The sequence below is a fragment of the Cuculus canorus genome, chromosome 1 (assembly GCF_017976375.1).
Source record: "Cuculus canorus isolate bCucCan1 chromosome 1, bCucCan1.pri, whole genome shotgun sequence".
NCBI classification, from domain to species: domain Eukaryota; kingdom Metazoa; phylum Chordata; class Aves; order Cuculiformes; family Cuculidae; genus Cuculus; species Cuculus canorus.
The window spans coordinates 43,058,034-43,071,579 of record NC_071401.1 but is presented as its reverse complement, the minus strand read 5'-3'; the positions used below and the strand labels follow the sequence as shown (position 1 = coordinate 43,071,579).

At 37.0% G+C, this 13,546-nt stretch overlaps 1 long non-coding RNA gene across 1 annotated transcript in view; it reads left to right on the top strand.

Moving 5' to 3' along the window:
- Positions 1-10,179: 10,179 nt before the first annotated feature.
- Positions 10,180-13,546, top strand: part of LOC128854078 (uncharacterized) — a 36,187-nt gene continuing 32,820 nt past the window's right edge. Inside the window, exon 1 of the long non-coding RNA XR_008452979.1 lies at positions 10,180-10,440. This is a non-coding gene — a long non-coding RNA (uncharacterized LOC128854078). The remainder of the gene's footprint in view (positions 10,441-13,546) is intronic.

The following is a 13,546-nucleotide window of genomic DNA, read 5'->3' as shown; positions in this document are numbered from 1 at the left end:
GCATGCGAGTTATTTCACTGAGTATGAAATATCTGCAGACATACATACAGGGAAATTTCACCATTTGCAGAACTGTTGTGGCTGGGGGAATACCACGACCCTACAAACCCTGCAGCTTTTATTTTCCCTGCACTACGAGTTTACTTATACAAAGAGGAAGGAAATATGTGTTAGGTAGTAAAGTATCCTATCACCTCAGAAACAAATGTTTCAAATTTGTGAGTGTTTACTCTCCCTCCTATCCTCTGGGCAAACAAAATGCAGCATGGTTGCAACAGGAAAATATTTTATCTACGTTTCTTTTGGTTTTTTTTTTTTTTTTCCTAGCAGCCTGCACTGCCAATTTTCTTCTTTTATAAAAAAGAAGAATTCACCCTCCTTTCGGTCTTACCTCAAATAATCTTCATCTCACATTTTGCTTCAAATCACTCCCTTCTGTTTTCTTTATAGTGTCTATTAAACTATGTCTATTTGTATTGAATTTTGTCTGCCAATTTTAAATCTAAATTGACAAACCTAAATTATTTGACTCTTTTGTAATAATGAGTCAATTTTTTAATATCAAGCTCTAATCTCTGCTGTACTTGAATTTAAATAAATCATCAAGTCAAACCATTAAACAAGTAATTTCAGGAACAGTCGTTATATGTTTCAGTATTTATTGGCAGTGTTGTGATCACGCTCCTATTCAAAGGCGGTTTTTTAAAAAGAAAGGCACATTTGTATATTCTTAAAAGGGAAAATGACAAAGATAGGAAATGAAAGAATTAAAAAAAAGTGTAAGAAATCATATTCAGACATTTCTACTTTAACATCTTACTTTCAGCCCTATTTCCATATTGAGAGAATAGGAAAATTAGCTGAACACAAGGAAACACTTCTTCACTGTGAGAGTGCCTGAGCCTTCGCACATATTGCCTGGAAAGCCTGTGGAGCCTCTGTCTTTGGAGATATTTAAAAGCTGCCTGAACATGTTCCCAAGCAACTGGCCTTAGGTGTCCTTGTTTAAGCAGATGACCTCCAGAGGTCCTTTCTAACTGCAAACATTCTGTGATTCTGTGACTTTAAGCCATTGTTTTACAACCCAACTGAAGTAACACTGCAATTTGTGGCTTATCTAAGTGAGTACAATGGGGAATGTATAGCAAAAGAGACTATCTTGTAAAAGAGACATTTATACTGTTTCCTTTGGACCATCACCAGAGAAGTAAAGGAGTAGGAAAAGTGATTTGAAGACAACAGAATCTGGATTGGGAGAAGTAGACTACAAACAATAGCAATAACTTCCATGCCCCTCTTATACATAGTGGCTGCTCTTAAAGTTGAAGTCAAGGATAGTATTTAAAGAACCGCATGAGCCAGAACATAGGAGAAAGAAAGTATGTGATCAAGTCAGCACAGTCTAGTGTTTCAGAAACCTCCTTAACAGTGATAAAAAGCGTTGGTAAGGATTCTCATAGCCTATTCTTCAAATGTGGCTAAATTTTGCAGTACATTTTGCAGCTGATTACATTGGTTGGAGTGTGCAAGACAGGCTGTGCATGCCACTGATTCTAAGGCTTCCAGCAAGAGACCATCTGAGAAGATGAACAGCTTCATCCATCTCCCCTCTATCTCAGCTTTTGCCAAGAAGGACAGCAGCTGTGAAACAAGTTCTGATACTGGATAAACTGTAAACAGGTTGTGACAGCAACAATTCAAATACAAGTTATTACTGACATGCATGAATGAGAGATAATAAATGTGAAATCAGTCAGCATTACAAAGTAAAATACGTAGCTCAGCTACATTTTGACAAGTTGTACAGAACTGCAGCTAAAGCAACACAACAGTGAAAAGGTGATGATCTGGACTGACACCACAAGAGATGAAAGTACATGAGCATGTGTATTATCAGAAATCACATTGGTATGGCCTCCTTTAAAGAAGGCCACAAAATCAGCTTTCTCAGTTCTTACCCAACTCATAACTACTGGTGAAGGATCTAGCTAGGACTGAAGGACTAGAACAGGAAATTCATGTGGGGTTTTTTTGTCACAAGTGTTGCAATAGTCACAAACTAAGTACAAGGTTACCTAAAGAAAGACCTAGCCATGGAACAAAGGAACTCAGCACAGCAGCTAGTCAGTACAATGATCCACTGTATAAGGATTTGGCCTTAGACATAATTTTAACAACATGTTAGAGCAGTGGTATTGCATGTTTTACCAAAGTAGTCCTTGGGGATACACATCCATGAGATAAAAGGATGCCTTAAGCCTCCTTATGATCACCCTTAGCAGGGTATATCTTCTAAATTACAGGTTGCTTTGATAGTTATGTGACACTCCAGCTGTTGGGCTTTATAAGGCATACCACAATTTTAAGCTGCTGCAGAGAAATTATTCTTAGCATAGCAGTTCATGTAATAGATAAAGCCTACCCTTTATTATGTGCTTTTCAGAACTGAGGTTCATAGAATATATTTTAAAAGTTCATGTTAGAATATGAATGTAGAAAACATATGATGTTTGAATAGTGTGTTAAGAATGCTGACCTGTGATTTGTCGGTGACCTTGGTTTTCATTAAATATCATCACATTATAGACAGGACAGACACAAGAATGAAGAAATAACAAGGCCCAACCAGACCAGAGTAGACCAGACTAATGAGCTTCCTATAATCGGTATACATTCCATACTTCATATGTCATGTGACTCAGAGTAAGGTACAAAAAAGGATATATCATTGTGAACTAGAAAATTTCTTTCCAACCCCACAAGTAGAAATTTATTTATGTCCTGAAATACAGAAATTTAGATTCTTTTCAAAACCTCGTCTTTCTGTATATTTTTATTAGTCACACAGTTGTTATCAATGTATTTGACACTTTTTGTGACAATAGTCTGTTTTGGATGTCATCTCTTAAGGGATTAAGTTTCCTGGTCAAACTGTGTGTTCTAAAAATAGCCCATTTTTCCTTTGAGTTTCAAATGAGACTATTTCACAGGTTCTCATCATTCTCACTCACATCTTTGAACCCCACCTCTTTCTCTATTATCCTTCCAAAGCTGAGGTGATATCTGCTGAATAAAATGTGCCATTGGAGGGCATGATCTCTACTCTCTATGATGATGTTAAAATATTGTAACATTGTTCTCTAAGATCATGCCATTTGTTTAGTTGACCAGCACAGGCTGTGCAGAGGTCTTCAATGTGTTGTCCGCAATAAAATGCAGTTTTAGTTTCCAGATTCTAGTTCCTCTCTGCTATCAAGTTTCTGAAACTGCTACCAAACAGCTTTTTATTAATGTTATTTCCTCTATGTACTTCAGTGTACAGAGCATTGATTGGATGTGTTCTTTTCTGTGTCTAAGTTTTCCTGATCTACTTGTTAACAGTTCCAGCATTATCTATGTTTTCTAATTCCTTGTTTAGGCCTTGTCTAGTAGCCCTCTGATTTTGATTCCTGACCTAAGTGAATCTCCATCTCTATTACTTTAATGAATCCAAAGTGTTTATTTAATGCCTAATGCTATTCTTTTTAATTCATTTGCTCCAATTTCCCACTATCATGCTTAAGAGGATAAAATGCTTCTTCCTCCTCTGCCAATTGCTTACTTTCTTCAAGAAGCTGTTATTATTCTTCCTTGGTCCACTAATTAATTTTTTACTTGCTACAGTGCTTGCTTTCTTCAATCCATTGAATTTTCTGCTGTTCACACTCTCTAGTTATCGCAAATGCTTTGTGTTTACACTTGCTGCTGTTCTCTTTACATCTTTATTTTAACTGCATTAGTTTCTGTCACTTCTGGATGTTAAGATTAAGTAAAGCACTTCTGTGAGTAAACAAAGAGTATTTATATTTTACAGAGAAGAGCATTTTCTGGATTTTGGTGTAGGGAATGGATTAACACTACCCTTCTGTAGATATAACATGTTGACAGGTACTTACATTACACGGCAGATAAATGATGATGATGCCAGTTTTCCACTTTTCTGGCTGTACTATTGATCTTGTTTATCAGCACTATCATAAAATATCTGGCTATTCAGTATGTTATGTCCCTCAATTAGGTGAATCTCATTAATCCCATCTTGTCTGTTATCTGTTTCTGAACTTGTAATATCTGAATTCAGTCTTGGAAAATTGTTTACAGCAATTGAACAATGTAGTGGAACAGTATTAACAAGCTTGTATCCTCTGTTTTGAAATGTTAAGTAGAACATTTTTTTCTTCCTCTGTCCCTAGAAGCAGCTTCTGGCTTTGTAGCATTTCTTGAACTGTCATCATTGTCATGAGGTCATGGCAAGGAAAAAAGGAAACTCTACCTGTCTTTCTAGGATTAAGTATCATTAATTTCCCTTTTTTTTCCTAATACAGCAGAATAGTTCTTTCTCTATCCAGACAAAAAATGAACTTTGCTCACCATTTCAGGGAGGGATATGTATTCATATTTTGAATCTATTTCTCACAAATAATTGAATATTCTCAAGAATGTGATTTCTTAAATAATTAGAACTAGCTTGTAATCAGGGAATATGAGGAAGAGGAGCAAGTCTCCCTCCAATTAAACAGTGTTTAACTGCAGTGACTACCGGTCTGCTCTGTTCCAAATCCAAGAGACTCTGTTTTGCCTGTATCATTCCTAATATTCTTAACATAAAAAGTCAGTTATCTACAAACAATCAACCTGAGACTGCTAATTAGTTGAAAAGAAACTAAATATCTTCTATTTAGTTAAGTTGGTTTCCCTTGTTTGTATATAAATCAGTAGTCTTGAGTTCTGGATCCTATTAGTGTTTCTGATATGGACTGGCTGTATGATTTAAAACTAAAACCTCTCTATGCCTCAATTTGTTCCTCACAAAAAGAGGATTAATGGGGCATAATGATGAGATTGTACATGGCAATAGCTGCCTGTAACAGATGTTATGGAAGTGCAGGATCTTTGAGATTGCTAAAGAAGAATAAGGTCTCAGCTCTTGTGTTGCCATCACGTTACCCAAAGTTTTGCTTATCTCATTCAATAGAACCTCGGGGACACACCCCAACAAAATGGTGTGCAAAGACCCTCTTCCCAACAGAGGCTGCTCCTGAGGTGGATTAAATAGTCATAAAGTCCCATTTGCTCCATCATCTTCCCCTGGCAACTGGGGACTATTACTTTCTCTTTTCTGTAAGAAGGTAATGATTTTTCTTGATCCTAACAGGGAATTTCTCAGAAGCAGGGAAAGCTCAACCAGTCTGTCTGCTCATGTATCAGACCAGAATGAGTTCCTGATTTCTTATGGGACGAGTTGCTTGTCCATGCAAGATGCAACATCCATTACAGTGAAATCCTTTGCCCTCCCCCTCCTTTTAAAATACAAAATTTAAAAGGAAAAAACCCATGTAATGGTTTATTTTGCACACGGGTGTTTTTTCATTGGACAGAGATGAAGCTTAGCAATTTTAATTAGTTTCATTAAAGATTTCACTGTAATTAACACAACTTGTATTTCAAATAAAGTCAGAATTGACTGTGCATTGAAAAAGTTTTGAATGATGTGACATTACACTTACTATTTTTTATCAAAACTTTTAATTGCACATTAAAAATACGTTATATTTGTCAGACACAAAATAAACTCTGGAGAATAAAAATACTGATTTGTTTTTGTATCTTAAATGAATGTAAAGCATGACTTTAAAACATTTGTATCATCTTGGGAAGAGATGGGGAAAGTTATTTTATTTTCACAGTTCACTGTGTAGAATCATTTAAAGACAATTTTGGTGGGCGTGAAGAGGTGCATTCAGGTTGCCTCCTCCTGTTGCGGAGATCCCGAATAGCCGAGGGTTTAAATTAGCATCTAGCACTTGGAATACTTGTCTGTGAGTGTTAGGCTACGTCTGTACTGTTAACTAAAACAAGGCAAGTGAACACTTTTATGTTCTGAAGACAAGAAGCACTGCCTGGCTATACAGACTTGGTCTCCCCTAGGCCCCAGGTGGTGTGCGTCCGGATCCAGCACATAACTATTTGCTTTCATTTTTTCATATATTTTTGTATTTTTTTCAGTTCAAATAATATAAGAGGCTAGAGTAATATAAGGGCTGTGTTGTGGCTGATTAGAACAGTATTTAAATATCACGAAACTGAGGACACGTGTTGCATATCCTGGTCTGTTATGTGAAGGTATCAACAGAAATTTGAGGATGTACATTCTTCCGGAGTAGCTTGGGAAAATTATCTGAGAAGGAGGGAATGGAACCTGGTTCAGTCCTATCCTGACACAGAGTAGCCCCAGCATGTTGCACCCCTCACAGGAGAAAAATCCTTAGAGGAAAGAAAGATTATTCAGCTTGTACTAAAACCATGCATGCTAGCAGTCGAGCGCTGCAGATAATTAGCAGAAGACTGCTTAGTTAGAGGCCCTATTTTATTTACCAGGCACAAAAAATCCAGTTTAATGTGGATTTCAGACTCCTTCCCTGAAAAGTTCTTACTTATGTTAAAGAGACATGCCTATCTGGGTGCAGTAATAGTACTACAAAACTACTCAATATCAGCAGAGATAGTCTTGTATATTGAGAGGAAAAGATATACTGATCCAACTGTGTCTCTATTAGGGACATTGTACTGCTTTAACTACTTTATCAGTATATTTTAAGAGATATAATAAAATTCCCATTAAGCCTTGTTGCAAGGTAACTTTAATGGCAAAAAAATTTAAACATCTACTAGATAACAGTAAAGACAACTTTTCAAGTTCTGTGCACACTTGCTACTTGTAAAGTCTTGTGTGCTAAGCTTTTCCATGATGCAGAAGCAGACTTTGGCCTATTAAGACAGGCTTTTTGCTCCATCAGGCTCCTTTCTGGGGGATGAAAACTTATCTGGAGCTTTGTTACCCACCTTGCTTCTGCAGTAGCCTCCTGACACAGAAAAGATCCTTCTTCATCTCACTTGAGGGGATAGCGGCACAAAATATTTATCTTCCGATTTGCTGAAGATAAATATATCTCTCAAATTCTCATAGAAGGAAGGCTCTATTAAAAGCCTGTGAATATTTTCTCCTCAGTCTCAGGGCTTCTGCATGTTTTCATCTTAGGAGAAAGCATTTATTGATAAAGTCAAGCAACATAGCACATTATACCACTTTCATTTTTGTTCATAGTAAAGACTGAAGCACATACCAGAACAAGCCTACTTTTCCCTCTTTCTGGCCCTAAAGAAAGTTTTAATGATCAACATTAATATATTACACTGTTTTTAAGAACTGCAAATAGCATTTCAGGGAGTGAGGAGGGTCCATATAAGAATCTGTGAAATAATATGCTGATTTTAGAGATATTTTCTGACCTGAGAGGAAATTCCATCAGACTGTTACAGAGCCTCCTCTCAGTCAGATGCTAGTAGTTTGTTCAGGCTTTAACCAGTTTCAAGACAGGTGTTTCATGCAAGCATGTTATCAAAAGTAAGACACAATACTTCTCTTTTTCTGTCAACAAAAAATTGCAGATGCCTGAAAGTAATTAGGGCTCTAAACAAGAATTTATCTTGTCAAAAAGTCACCCCAGATGTAAAATGACAAATTTGTATTGCTCTTTATGAAAAGAAGCTTTTCTCTGAGACTAGTGGTTGCTCCAAGAAGCAGCAGGATCTTCAGGGGAGAATGACAGGTACTTTGATTTGAACAAGAAGAATGAAAGATCTTAATTACTCTAGACACTGTAGGGACCTTACCTCATAAATATGTCTGATTCATATTCATTGCTTTTAGCAGCACTGAATCATTTCAAGAAAATGATAACACGGGGAAAAAAAATATCTGCTTTTCCTCTTGACTCTTGAGTGGCATCACTCATTCTTGAAATAATTTTTGTGTAAGTACAAAAATTTTCCAGGAGATCTGTGGAGTTGTAGGCAAGTTTCTGCAAATCATTCACTGATGACATCAGGGCTCTGCACAGGGACTATGTTGCAGAATTCCCAAATAACAAGTGATAGGACAAGAGTTGTACCAGGGGACATTTAGATTGGATACCATGAAAAAATTCTTTATTGAAAGAGTGATGAAGCATTGGAAGAAGCTACCCAGAGAAGTGGTGGAGTCGCCATCTCTGGAGGTGTTCAAAAGACATATAGATGTGATGCTTCAGGACATAGTTTAGTAGGCATGGTTGCGTTGGCCTGACATTTGGACTTGATGACCTTAGAGGTCTTTTCCAGCCTTAATGATTCTACGATTCCGTGTTTCCATAAATAAGATCTAAAGAGTTTTAGTAAATCCTTAATTTCCACTAATGTCATTAAAGGTGTGTCATTTACTTGGGAAGGATTTTTTGAGTCCTGTATAGACCTTGTATACCACACCTTGCTCTGAGATTTTCACAAGATCTCTTTTTCCCCTCTGTCCATCTCCTTCAGCACCATGGAATCATCCACTACATTAATTTTAAAAGTTATTCTAATGGTTGCACTTTGGATATACATTGGATGCACATCATTTCATTCAGAATTTTGTGGCTGACAGTTGCATTAAGAATCACGTCTTTGATCAGGAAGTCCTCATAACACTTTGGCTCTTTGACAACGATTTTTAATTTTTTTTCCTTGTATCTTTGAATCAGAAAGTCTTGGAAATTATTTTCTTTTCCAAAGTTATCCAGAACTTGAGGATATTGAATGGTTTTTAAATGACTGCATTTAATTGCTTTGTGTGAAATCCTTATTAAGCAACTCTGAACTGGTCTCATCATTTGTATATTAAAAATGAGCCCTCTTTCACTTACAATTCCAGAGCTTGAGAAGTTAATAGCAATTATAACAAAATCATCTATCTAGCTCTCTTTGGTGCCAGATCTTTGACATACTCCCCTTACTTCCTTCATGTCTGGAAATTTTTTTAGAGAGATATGTATTACTTAAGGAGAAATAAATATTTAATACACATTATTGCACTTTAAGGTTGATTTTTTTTTAAACATTATAGATTCTGCAGTAGAATCTATAACAGCTTAAGACAATAAATCATATATCCACATTTAAGTCTCTGGGACAGCTTAAACCCCATGTGGCCTTAATGGATTGCATTTTATTCTTAATTATACCCATGCTAAATTAGAGCAAGTCTGTTTAAGTCAGCTGGGAATAGAATCTGGATTTCTGTCATCTATATCAAGGAAGTTTCCTCATTAATTTTTGTGCTTTTCCTTAATGTTAGAGTTCTTTACCTCTTCCTCTCAATATGTTTAAAAAATGGTCAATTATCTGTTTCTCAGGATTGTTCATTGGGACAATGTGTCACTTTGCAACTTGGATTACTATTCATTTGTTGCCAATTCTGTAGTTTTTTCTATTACTGGGTGTAACATTTCCTAATAACAAAGGAGAATGCTGCTGCCAGCCAGAAATGTGAGGATCCTTCTTTGGCCAGATCTTTTCCTGTTCCTTTCACAGAAGTGATGCAAAGATCATTTTCCCAGGTCACTAGTAAGATCATTCCTTCATTTTCCTGCCTTCATGGCTTCCTGGTTTATACTGAAGCAAAAATAAAATAACTTGTCTCTGCTTTAAAGAGCGTACATGACCTTGCTCCAAACATCCTGCTGCTCCTGTCTCTGGTGCTGTGAGATCATCTACCCCTGCTAATCCACCAGGTTTGCTAGACTTCATTTTTTGGTTGTTCTCTTTTCCTAAAACACTCTAGGAAAGCCCTCCCTACCAAGACTTCAATCATGTTAAGAAGGTGATCGGTAAAACTGGCCACATTTGTTTCTTTGGTTTCTTAAACTCTTTGTATGTTGATGTTTTATTTATGCTTAGATGATGAGGTGTTTGAAACAAGGATGTTGCTGCAGCAGAGTCCCTGGCTAGACCAATCAGTAAGTAACAATAACGCCAGCAGGAGAAATATTTCAATAATATAGCATAGATAAAATGTAGTAAAAGGTACTAATTTTATTTTAAAATAAGTCCTTTTCCAGTTTTGATTTAGCTATTAACAGTTGCAGAGGAAAATAACTGAAATTGTTTCCCTAAGCAATTTTCTCATACTGGCTGGTTACCACTGTGTTTCATACCGACTAGTTATATAACATATCCTCAAGAACAGTTGCCTGCATCACTACATCACTTGCAATTGCTTAGCCTTCCATTTAGTTTTAGCAAAGCTTCCAAGAGACTGCAGAGAAGCAATGCCAAGGATTTGCAGCAGAGCCAAGCTGAAATGCGTCATGATACAATCTGGCTAATCTGAGCACCAAACTGAACGGACAAATAATTTAACAAGAGGTGAGGGATGTCTAGCTCAAGGTGGAATCAGTCCAGTAAGAAATGAAGTCCAGCAGATCCAAACAAAAGATGAAAGTCTTCCTAAAGGCAACAAAGCTCGAATGGATCAAGCCAAAACGAGTATGCAGATCTTCAGACGAGAGATGATGGAGCTACCTCACAAAGTCTGGCAAAAAGGTAACTGTGATTCTTTTGAAGCAGTGAAAAGTGCCCATGGTAAGTAAAGCAGAAGGGAAGAGAGTCAGCAGAGGTCCTGTATTCATAATGAGCTACTGTAGCAGGCAGCTGTACTTTAAACTGTGTGGGGACTCATCAACAGTGATATTGGGATGAGAAATGTTAATTACAGCTGAACAGCCTCCTGGTTTGGCAGAAATCCCAGGACAAAGCAGTGGCACTTGGGCTGCAGATGCAATATTTTATACAGTCCCTTGCTGTGAAAAATGCTACTGTTTCCTCATTTTCATATACTGGTTACAGAGGAACTAAAATCAGATTCTCTTTCTTTCTTTCAGACAGAAACTCACATTTTTATAGTGATTACAGTAGCAGGTTGATGGTCAAAAATGTGGATTTTTCTCTTCTCTTCTCTGGAGTTTAGAAAATTTAGCTGCTGTTTAAACATCAAGTGTACTGCCAAGGTGAAAGTCAATTCATTGATTATCATACTGGACTGTGGTAGATACAAATGACTTCACTAATTTATTGGAGAAAATTCATATACTCTACAGAATTTGTAAGTAGTTTCTAAAGGCAATTATGCCCTAAGCATGCAAGTTACACCCCACCAGTCCTGAGACACAGAGTCATGCCTATGCGTGAGGAGCCTACTCTGAGCTCCCATGGGGACTTGACGACTTGCAAGAGGGGACAGGCTGCTACAATGCTTTCAGTAGCAATTGCATTGCTCTATGACTTATGTCACATTTTGTACAAGACATACTGGAACAATTTCCTTCTTGAATTTGAACATATTTGGCAAAGGTTTTGTTTCCCATCAGCTGGGTGGGAAGTACTTATCCTCTGTGAAGTTCATCAGATTTTAAAATCTTTAAGATCCCCCATCAGGATATAACAAGTATTTGAGAACTGGAGAAACATGTTCTAGAACTGTCAAAGTCCTTGAGAACTGCATATTCACAATGTTGGCTTCAATGAATTTAAACCATGGAAGTCAAGTCTGATTGTTTCTTTTGTGGATTTCATTTTTTTTTTAAATTTAGATCTGCATTTCCTCTCTTAGCAAGGGACATATCCCACCTCATGCTCAACCTCTACCTCATTTACTCAGTTTGTTCTGTTAGTAAAGATAAAAATTCCATAAAGAGGCTGGTGATGAAATCAAGAACTTACTGGAGTGCGTGATATAGGACTATGCAGTTAACAATTACTGTTTGCAGTTTGGATCAGGCATAAGTTTCTCTTTCCTCATCCTTTAGAAAGGACTTCCTTCAGCATTACATTAACCTACCTGCTTTATCATTAAAAACTCATTGGTACCTAAATGCTCTTGTCTTCCAATATCTCATAAATAATCATCAACGAATGCAACACTGGTAGAGCTAATCCATTCTATATAGATAAAAATTATACGCTTATTGGAAGAGATGAACCTAACTTAATGGCTGGGCAATCACCTTGCTCGGGAAGACCAGGTTCAAATGACTTCATAATTTATTAGTGTGGGCATTACTCAGTGTGTTGGAACTATAAAAATTAAAGCACTGATGTAACTCAACTCTTAAGAACATAATTTTTATGTCACTATGGTCTGTGCCAACAGATCTGAGGAGAGACAAGTACTTCCAGGACATTGGAAAAGTACAATTCAGTTAAACGAGCTTGCTCCATAACTTAATCTTTTCCTAAATCTGTACTAGAACAAATGTAGAAAAATAGAAAAGTAGCAGAAGAGTAAGAAAACAGAAGTTTTAAGACAAGCGGTGGGAGAGAGCAAAAGGAAACAGTGTATGTATAATAAACTCAAAATACTCAATAGCTCCATGACTTGCAATTTACTTGTGCATGCTGTTAATTTAAATTGAATGCTGTCATTAGTATTACAGTAACTATGGAAATGACTGTGATGTTTTGACTGTCCATGTTGATTTTCAATTTTGCATTTTGCAGATTTCTTCACTCACTTTTAGGAAATACTTCCCTGCGCTCCAAGTGCAGTTTCCTTACCGACTCCCTTAGTTTCTCTTTCCTGTTCTACATATGAACATTTTTATGCCAATAACTATGAGCAGAAAACAATGCCATAGCAAAGTTAAAAAACTCACTGAGGCAAATTCTGCAGACTCTTTTTGGTCAGTGAAACAGCATTACAGCCAGTTCTCAGATCATTCCCAGCTTACCAGCTGGCTGATTGGCACAAAGAAACTGGGATGGGCTCAGCTGCTGCACAGCTTGCCAGTAAATTTATAGCTGTATTAGTGGACTTGTTGGCTAGAGTTTAAAAGGTGGAGGACAATAAAAGGGCAAGAATGAGGTGGAGAACAATGAACATCAGCCAGGTGGTTGTAGTAGTGCTAGCCAGGACTAACACTTCATGAACATTGGTTGATACTAGTTATTATGTTGCTATTGCTCCAATAAAATACTTTACAGTGAATATTTCTCAGTCATGGGCCTTGATTTACAGTCTAAATTCCTAATGTTCTGAGGTATTAATTGCTGTCCCTGACAATACGAAACTTTAGAGAACCTAAGCAGAAAAGTTTGTCACATTAAGATCATTGGATGAAAGACTGCTGTGAGGACTTGCATGTACGTAATTTTTGTCCTACATAAAGTTTATACAGCTTCTATGATGTTTTTCTACTCAAACATCATGGAATTACAAAAGCCAGCTTATGAAAGCCAAGAAAGTTTTGCATAAACATATGAACTGCATTTGAATGATCTGATCAGAATCATCATGTTGATGCCATTTGCAGCTGGAGCAATTAAGGATTATTTTTAGAGAGCTTAAGAGGGAGTGTGGTGGAGGATAGTAAAATATTTTAGGTATTGTGGCAATTTGAGCATAAGTTTCGTGCATTGACTTGGCTAAAAAAAACCTGTCAGTGCCCTTCCGTAGCAAATTAAATGACGTCTGTCAGAACAACCTTTAAAAATGCTGGCCATGACAGCATGCGTCTTGACCCATCCCAGGCCATGAGGAGGGCACATATAGCCATAGAATTGAATCTAAATTATGTGAGTTCATGTTATATTCAACTTCAGGCATTAATCTCAAGCCTCTCTTAATTTCTTCCACACAGGGGCTGTAGGCACT